Source organism: Dama dama, chromosome 9 (genome assembly GCF_033118175.1).
Source record: "Dama dama isolate Ldn47 chromosome 9, ASM3311817v1, whole genome shotgun sequence".
In the NCBI taxonomy this organism is placed as follows: Eukaryota; Metazoa; Chordata; class Mammalia; order Artiodactyla; family Cervidae; genus Dama; species Dama dama.
The window spans coordinates 103,872,381-103,882,006 of record NC_083689.1 but is presented as its reverse complement, the minus strand read 5'-3'; positions in this window follow the sequence as shown (position 1 = coordinate 103,882,006).

The following is a 9,626-nucleotide window of genomic DNA, read 5'->3' as shown; positions in this document are numbered from 1 at the left end:
TGGAGTAGCCCTCACAGTTAACAAAAGACTCTGAAATGCAGTTCTTGGGTACAGTCTCAAAAACAACAGAATGATCTCTGTTCGTTTCCAAGGCAAGCCATTCAATATCATGGTAATCCAAGTCTATGCCCCGACCAGTAACGCTGAAGAAGCTCAAGTTGAATGGTTCTATGAAGACCTACAAGACATTCTAGAACTAATACCAAAAAAAGATGTCCTTTTCATCATAGGGGGCTGGAGGAAAGTCAAGAGATACCTGGAGTAACAGCAAACTTGGCCTTAGAGTTCAAAATGAGCAGGGCAAAGAGTTTTGCCAAGAGAACGCACTGGTCATAGCAAACACCCTCTTCCAACAACACAAGAGAAGACTACACATGAACATCACCAGATGGCCAATAGCAAAATCAGACTGATTATATTCTTTGCAGCCAAAGATGGAGAAGTTCTATACCATCAGCAAAAACAAGACTGGGAGCTGACTCTGGCTCAGATCATGAATTCCTTATTGCCAAATTCAGACTTAAATTGAAGAAAGTAGGGGAAACCACTAGTCCATTCAGGTATGACCTAAATTGAATCCCTTACAATTATACGGAGGAAGTTACAAACAGATTTCAGGGATTAGATCTGATAGACACAGTGCCTGAAGAACTATGGATGGAGGTTCATGACATAGTACAGGATGCAGTGACCAAGACCATCTCCAAGAAAAGAAATGCAGAAAGGCAAAATGTTTGACTGAGGAGGCCTTAAAAATAGCTGAGAAAAGAAGAGAAGATAAAGGTGAAAGAGAAAAGGAAAAACATACCCATTTGAAAGCAGAAGTCCAAAGAATAGCACAGAGAGTTAAGAAAGCCTTCCTCAGTGATTAATGCAAAGAAATAGAAGAAAACAATAATATGGGAAAGACTAGAGAACTCTTCAAGAAAATTAGAGATAACAAGGGAATATTTCATGCAAAGATGGGCACAATAAAGGACTGAAATGGTATGGACCAAACAGAAGCAGAAGATATTAAGAAGAGGTGGTAAGAATACAGAGTAGAACTATACAAAAAAGATCTTCATGACAAATAACGATGATGGTGTGATCACTCACCTAGAGCCAGACATCCTGGAATGTGAAGAAAAGTGGGCTTTAGGAAGCATCACTATGGACAAACTAGTGGAAATGATGAATTCCAGTTGAGATATTTCAAATCCTAAAAGATGATGCTTTTAAAGTGCCATATTTAATATGCCAGCAAGTTTGGAAAACTCAGCACTGGCCATAGGATTGGAAAAGGTCAGTTTTCATCTTAATCCCAAAGAAAGAAAATGCCAAAGAATGTCCAAACTACCACACATTTGCACTCATCTCACACGCTAGTAAAGTAATGCTCAAAATTCTCCAACCCAGGCTTCAACAGTACATGAACCATGAACTTACAGATGTGCAAGCTGGATTTAGAAAAGGCAAAGGAACCAGAGATCAAATTTTCAACATCCGCTGGAGCATCAAAAAAGCAAGAGAGTTCCTGAAAAAAACATCTATTTCAGCTTTACTGACTAGCTCAGAGTCTTTGACTTTGTGGATCACAACAAACTGTGGGAAATTCTTCATGAGATGGGAATACCAGACCACCTTATCTGCCTCCTGAGAAATCTGTATCCAGTCAAGAAGCAAGAACTGGACATGGAACAAAAAACTGGTTCCAAATCCAGAAAGGAGTATGTCAAGGCTATGTGGTGTTACCCTGCTTATCTAACTTATATGCAGAATACATCATGTGAAATGCCAGGCTGGATGAAGCACAAGTTGGAGTCAAGATTGCTGGGAGAAATATCACTAACCTCAGTTATGCAGATGACACCACCCTTACGGCAGGAAGTGAGGAACAACTAAAAAGCCTCTTGATGAAAGTGAAAGAGGAGAGTGAAAAAGTTGGCTTAAAGCTCAACATTCAGACAGAAAACTAAGATCATGGTATCCAGTCCCATCATTTCATGGCAAATAGATGGGGAAACAATGTAAACAGTGACAGACTTTATTTTTTTGGACTAACTGCAGATGGTGATTGCACTCATGAAATTAAAAGACTCTTGCTCCTTGGAAGAAAAGTTATGACCTACCTAGACAGCGTATTAAAAAACAGGGACATTACTTTGCCAACAAAAGTCAATCTGGTCAAAGCCGTGGTTATTTCAGTGGTCATGTATAGATGTGATAGTTGGACTATAGAGAAAGCTGAGTGCTGAAGAATTGATGCTTTTGAATTGTGGTGTTGCAGAAGACTCTTGAAAGTCCCTTGGACTGCAAGGAGATCCAACCAGTCCATCCTAAAGGCAATCAGCACTGAATATTGATTGGAAGGGCTGATGTTGAAGCAGAAACTCTAATACTTTGCCACTTGATGTGAATAATGGACTCATTGGAAAAGACTCTAATGCTGGGAAAGATTGAGGGCAGGAGGAGAAGGGGACGACAGAGGATGAGATGGTTGGATGGCATCACTGACTCAATGGACATGTGTTTGAGTAAGCTTCGGCAATTGGTGAAGGACAGGGAATCCTGGCGTGCTGCAGTCCATGGGGTCGCAAAGAGTCAGACACGAATGAGCGACTGAACTGAACTGAACCTGCAAACTACACCATAAAACCAAGGACTTTACTTTTCAGTTCAATTTTCACATCAGTGTAGAAAATCAAATCACAGGATAAAAGAAACGATAAAGGTGATTGTGAGAAAGTACTTAGTGCTTTTTTGTCCAATGTTTTATTATGTCACATCAATTTTTTATTTAACTTCATAATAAAGTATATATTGTAACATATATTTAGATATTGATACAACTTCTTTGTTACTATTAACCGTCATGTTCCACTAAGTTGATGAAAGACATTTTAAAGACTTTTTGTAGGACATGTAAGGCAATGTATTTTCCTTAGTTTTACAAGAGCTCTTTACATTATCACAAATGCTTCATGTCAGTTATTGAATTTTATCTTAATGTTTGAAAATTTCATTTTATTCTCCTTTTTTTAAGAAGAAATTGGTTTAACAATCCCATTTACTTCATGATGCAAATATGAGATTGTCTTATTTTGAGATACATCTGGTCAATTAGCAGCTATATGGATAACTGAGCCAATGTTATTTGATCTTAAATTCCTATGTAGATATATAATTGCTTGTCAGTGTCTTCAATTGACTCTCAGAAACTATTTTTGAACTTGATATATTTGTTTTCAAGCCTCTAACTGGTTCTTCATAAGAGCTACTGTAATTGGCTATTATTGAATCTCATTACAGCATACATTTTTCCCTTCAGGTAGTACATAAGCTAATCCAAGTGTGGCTATGACTTGCTTGATTTTTTTTATTACTTACTCCTGTATATCTGCCTTATCTCTAAGGTTTCTTTCTTTCTTTTATGTCCTCTATTAACCTAATAATAAAATGAGTCTTTGTTTCACAGACAGACATATAATGTATTGATCAGATAAACAAAACTTTCAGACAGCTTCTAAAAACATGGCTATTTTAAATCACGTGAAAATGTTCATTTTTACTGTATTTGAAAAAACATTTAATAACATATTTGTCAAATCTGTAGAATCCATTGAAATTTGGCAACATTGTTATTTGATTAAGAAATAAACATATTTATCTTCCTTTTTATGTCCTCATCTGATTTCAAGTTCTTTCTTAGCTTTAAATTTCATTATCATTATCTTCCTAGTTTAAGAAATCCTTCAACCTCTAAGCTATGCAAAGAGTATCACTTTTCACACCCAAAAAAAAGATTCCCAAAGCCCAACTTCTCTATCTATTTCTTTTATGTTTTGGATCCTAATTCCGCCTACCACTGGGACCTTATTCAATTATTTACACTAACTCCTGCATATTTAATTTCTCCTACATAGGAGCTCTTTGTTTGGATCACCATTAACTTTTAAAGAACAACAAAAGCAAAACAAAGTGAGACTTTCCCTTGACCTTTAACCACTTGGATTATTCCTCCTTTTGGCTTTTCACCCCAAAACTCAAAATAATAGCTGAAGCTCAGGATCTTGTTTCCATTGAACCTTATTTCACTCTAAAAAACTTTAATAAGATTCCTCTTTCCAAGATTGCCAATTAGGTGTTAAACGCCATCTTGTCATTTCTGGACTTCAAGAAAGACAGAGTTGTATGTGCTTCAAAGCATAGTTTCTGGAGCCAGACTTACTGCACTGAAATCTCAACTATGCCATTTACTTGCCTCAGTGTCATTATTTGTAAAATAAACATAATACTTATTTCATAAGATGCTCATGAGCATTAAAGGGGGTTAATATGTAAATAAAGCACTATAGATAGGGGCTGTAATATGGCAAAAATGTCAAAAAGAAAAGAACTACCATTAAAAGTTCTGGAAGTTACCCTAATAGCACACAGAAAATGTTCTCAGGATAAAAAATGCTGAAAGAAATGTGCTCGATCTCTGTAAAACAGTGGAGATCTATGACACCTGAGTCTTGATCATCTCCCTCCTTTGCCCCATGCCCCAGCTCACTGTGTTAGAAGCTATACTCTGGGCAGATGTGAAAAAACCTGGGGTATCTTTTGTCTTAGGTCCCTGACGAGGAATATCATTATCTCATCAGGAAGCATAAGAGCCCATCATTTATCACATCACCACCCCTTCCAAGTTTCAAGTTGCAAGGGCTACATTTTATTGGTCATTATAGCTAAGAGGTCAGAGGCTCACTTCTTCCACCGGGTCCTCCACTTATAGGACAAAGAGCTAACCCCAGAAGCCATAGGCCAAAAATAGGGGGTACCTGATCACCCTTTCCCCAGCTTGCTTAGGGCAGGGGTTCCACATCTGTAGTAGCAAGCTGACACCCCGAGGCTATCATTCCTACCCAGCACCCTATCTGTAACGAGAATCTGATGGCCAACCTCTTACAGAATTCTGGAGCACTAGCTCTGGATTTGACCAGGATGAGGTAGTCTAAAAGAAGAGAGAGGTTTTGAGCTCACCTGAAGGGAACTGACTTTATTTAAAAGAGTGAACTTTCATGCAAGCCTAAGGCTATGATTGCAAACAGGGGAGATTTTGGTGTTAAGTGGTTAAGAGAGAGAGGCTGGTAGCTCATTGAGAAGAAGCTAAGTCATTTGCCAGCCAGTAATATGCCAACCAGAGTTCATCAAGGAAAAGAGTTTTAAAGATCACTCTTGGGTTCAGAATAAATCGTAATCACTGGCCTCATAAACTATTCCTGCAAAATAACCTAAATTTAATTAGATTATATTGAGGGGTAATTTACTCCCCAGGCTATTTTTGAAAACAACAGAGCAATCAGCCACAAATTAGTAGAGGCTGAGCTTGATTCAATAGCAAACAAGGCAGACAGCTTAACAGAGAAATCTACAAAACATAATCAACAAATGGTGCTAGGACACTGGATATTCATATACAGAATTGTGCTCAAAATGATTCAAAGACCTAAACAGGAGGCCTAACGCTATGAAACTCCCATAAGAGTAAACTATTCTCTCTAGGTAGATCTTCCCGACTTTGGATTTGGCTAATGGTTCTTGGATGTGACCAGGATAAGGTAGTCCAAATGTAAAGAGAGTTTTTGAACTCTCTTGAAAAACCACAAGCAAAAACAGAAAGAAAAAAAAAAAAAAAAAAAAAATATATATATATATATATATATATATATATAATTACACTTCATCGAAATTCAAAACTATTGTGCTCCAAAGGACCCTAATAAGAAAGAGAAAAGATAATCCATGGAATGGGAGAAAATATTCATAAGCCATATATTTGATAAGGTATTTGTATCTAGAATATATAAAGAATGGTTACAACTCAATAATAAAAAGAACCCAATTTAAAATGGGCAAAGAATATCAGCAGACGTTTCTTCAAAGTAGGTAGAAAAATGCCAATAAAGTTATTAAAAATATGTAACATCGTTAAGTACAAGGGAAACAAAAATTAAAATCACCATGAGATAGAACTTTGAGTCTACTAGAATGGCTATAACTTACAGGACAGATAACAGGTGTTAGCAGGGTTGCATAATTTGGAATTCTCATACACCATGGTAGAAATAAAAAATAATGAAGTCACTTTGAGGGAAAAAGACACTTCTGGAAAAGTCTGGAAGTTCCTCCAAATGTTATACATAAAGCTATTCTATGACCTAGGAATTCTACTGATAGGTATATATCCATGAAAAATGAAAAAACACCCACCTGAAACTTCTACACACATGTTCATAGCAAATTATTCACATTTCCAAAAAAGCAGAACCACCTCAAGTGTACATTGACGGATGAATGAATAATGTGTGGTCTATTCACGCAATGGTATATTATTTAGGAATAAAAATTAATGAAGTACTGACACATGCTACAACATGGCTGAACTTCGAAAATATCCCATTATATTAAATTGTCACTGGCAACATACGTGAACAATTTCTGGGAAAAGAAGATAGACTCTGGGTAGTAACGTCTGACGTGTTTTTGTTTGTCTTTTCCTTCGTGGCTCATCCAGTTTCGCTTGCTCACAGCGCGCCGGAGTGGGAGCCTTGCACGCCAGGCTTCAGTGCAAGGAGCTCCGAGTGCAAGCTGGCCGTGTCGCCGCTTCAGCTCCGCGGGCTGTGGGCGTGTGCCCGAGCACTGTGCAAGCCCCGTGCAAGACGCCGCGAGTCGGCGGGAGGTGCTGGGCTGAGCACAGACGCTGCACATCTGGCGCTCAGATCAGTGTGGGGAGCCGCCCGGCTGCACCAGGCCCACGGGAAGCCCGCCCTTCCCCACCGACAGGAAGCCTATCAAGCAACCCCACCCCCGCTACCCATGCACACTTGCCTTCCTGAGGGCCTGCGTTCTTCAGCACAAGCTTGCACTCCATTCTTTGATCAAAAACAAAGCTTCCTTTCTGGCAGTGACGACCTCCCCCAGAGAACACACCTCCTGGCAAAGGATCTCCGCCATCGGTCCGCAGAGAAGAGGAAAAACACAAGAAGTGCCTCCTACAGAACCCTAATTCCCATACCGTGCATGTGAAAGCCCAGAATGCTGTAAACCACCACCGTCTTTCAGTTGAGTCGCTCAGTCGTGTCCGACTCTTTGTGACCCCATGCACGCAGGGCGTCCCTGTCCATCACCAGTTCCTGGAGTTCACTCAAACTCATGTCCTTTGAGTGGTGATGCCATCCAGCCATCTCATCCTCTGGCGTCCCCTTCTCCTCCTGCCCCCAGTCAGACCCAGCATCAGGGTCTTTTCCAATGAGTCAGTTCTTCACATCAGGTGGCCAAAGGATTGGAGTTTCAGCTTCAGCATCAGTCCTTCCAATGAATATTCAGGGCTGATTGCCTTTTGGGTGGATTGGTTGGATCTCCTTGCAGTCCAAGGGACTCTTAAGAGTCTTCTCCAACACCACAGTTCAAAAGCATCAATTCTTTGGCGCTCAGCTTTCTTTATAGTCCAACTCTCACATCCATACATGACTATTGGAAAAACCACAGCTTTGACTAGACGCACCTTTGTTGGCAAGAATACACAGAAGAACTATACAAAAAAAGATCTTCAGGACCCAGATAATCACGATGGTGTGATCAGCAGCCTGGAGCCAGACATCCTAACAGACGAGGCTGTGGAAATGCTACCGCAGCGTCTTTAGCCATGCACCTAACGGTGGGCTTGCGTCTTGGCCTCTCCACTGCCCGCTGCCCGCCGACAGGGGGAAAAGCAAGCCTTTCAGAGGATGCGCCTTCAGATGCGAGCAGCACCAAAAGCACCCTGTATCAAGATGAATGGGAAACCCCCCCAGGGAACACATTTTGGCTAAAAATAAATAAATAAAGCTTTCCTGGACTTCCCTACCCCCTGGTGGCGCAGAGGATAAGAATCTGCCTGCCAATGCAGGGACACAGGTTCAATCCCTGGCCCAGGAAGATTCCACATGCCACAGAGCCACGAGGTCCATACACCACAACTACTGAAGCCTGCATGCTCTGGGGCCTGCGAGCCACCACTAATAGGCCTCTGCGCCACAACTACTGAAGCTTGGACGCCCTGGGGCCAGCGAGTCGCAGCTACTGAGCCCCTGCACCCAGGGCCTGTGCTCCGCACCAAGCGCAGCCCCTGAAGGAGAGGCTGGTGCATCGCGACTAGAGAGAGCCCGCTAGCAGCAGCGAAGGCCCAGCACAGCCCAACAGGGATAAAATAAATACAGCAGTGTGGACATGTCAAAAAAGTTTTAAAGAGCAAAGCTTTCCTTTGCCTCTGAACTGAACTCGGCCCATCATAGGCCACAGTGACTCCTGGCAGGAGGACCCTTGTTGGGGTCCAACGTGAAAGGGTCGGTAAAAATAGTGTCCAGGATAGGCAAATCAGAGATGGAAGTAAGTAGATGGGTGGTTACCTAGGACTGGGGTGGGGGTGGGAGGGTAGGGGGAGCAATTGCTAAGATGTGAGGGGTTTCCTTTGAGGTGGTAAGAATGCTCTGAAAGTGTTTGTATCAAAAAAAATAAATAAAATAAAAATAAAAGTGTTTGTATCATGGTTTCCAACTCTGTGAAAATATTACAAAATTGTTGAATTGTCCACTTTAAATGGGTGAATTGTATGGTCTACAAATTTTATCTCAACATAGTTGTCATTAAAAAAAAAAAGGCAGCATCTCCACTCTTCTGAATCAAGGCAGGGATGATTTTAAAGCATCGTGAAATAAAGGTAACTTGAGAAAAAAATAAAATTGCTTTAGCACTGTCTCTAAGGCCTTTTCTTCTCAGCTAAACTTCTTTTAAAAACACAGCTTTGGCTCCGCTACATCTACCTTCCTTTTTATGTTTCTATCCTTAACCCAGGTTGCCAAGTACCCACATTAACCTTGAATTTTCCCTCCCTCTCTGGTCCTATATTCAGTCATCTTCACAGACCTACTTATCTCATTTATCCTTTTCTCCTGGCCTTGCTGACAGGACCTTAGTGTACCCTCACAACAGAGAGAGTGGGAGTGTTCATAATATGAATAGTGGAAACTCTGTTAAAAATACCACTGTTGTATTTTATGCCATATCCTGTTGTGTAAGTTAATTACTTTCCATCTCAGCCATGTTCATTTGCATTTAAAAATATTTAATATTCCACCAAAATTTGAGCAATATAATTTCTCATATAAATAACCATAATGCATTCTTTTCACATGCATGTGCTTTTCATTATTTGAAATGTAGCTAGCAGAGAGAAAAGAAAGTAAATCACAGTTAGAATTAAAATCTATATATCTATCTGGGCTTCCCAGGTGGCTCAGAGGTAAAGAATTCACCTGCCAATGTACGAGACGCAAGAGACTCGGGTTCTATCCCTGGGTTGGGAAGATTCTCTGCAGGAGGGCATGACAACCCACTCATTTTCTTTGCTGGAGAATCCCATGGACAGAGGAGTTTGGCAGGCTACAGTCCTTACGGTCACAAAGAATTGGACATGACTTAGCAACTGAACACACACACCCCCATACACATATATCTACCTACCTATCTATCTATATTTCAAGCTGACCCTACATTGAAATTTATAGCATCCATAGTAAATGATCAAAACATAATTTAAAAATTTTAACTGCAAAGATACA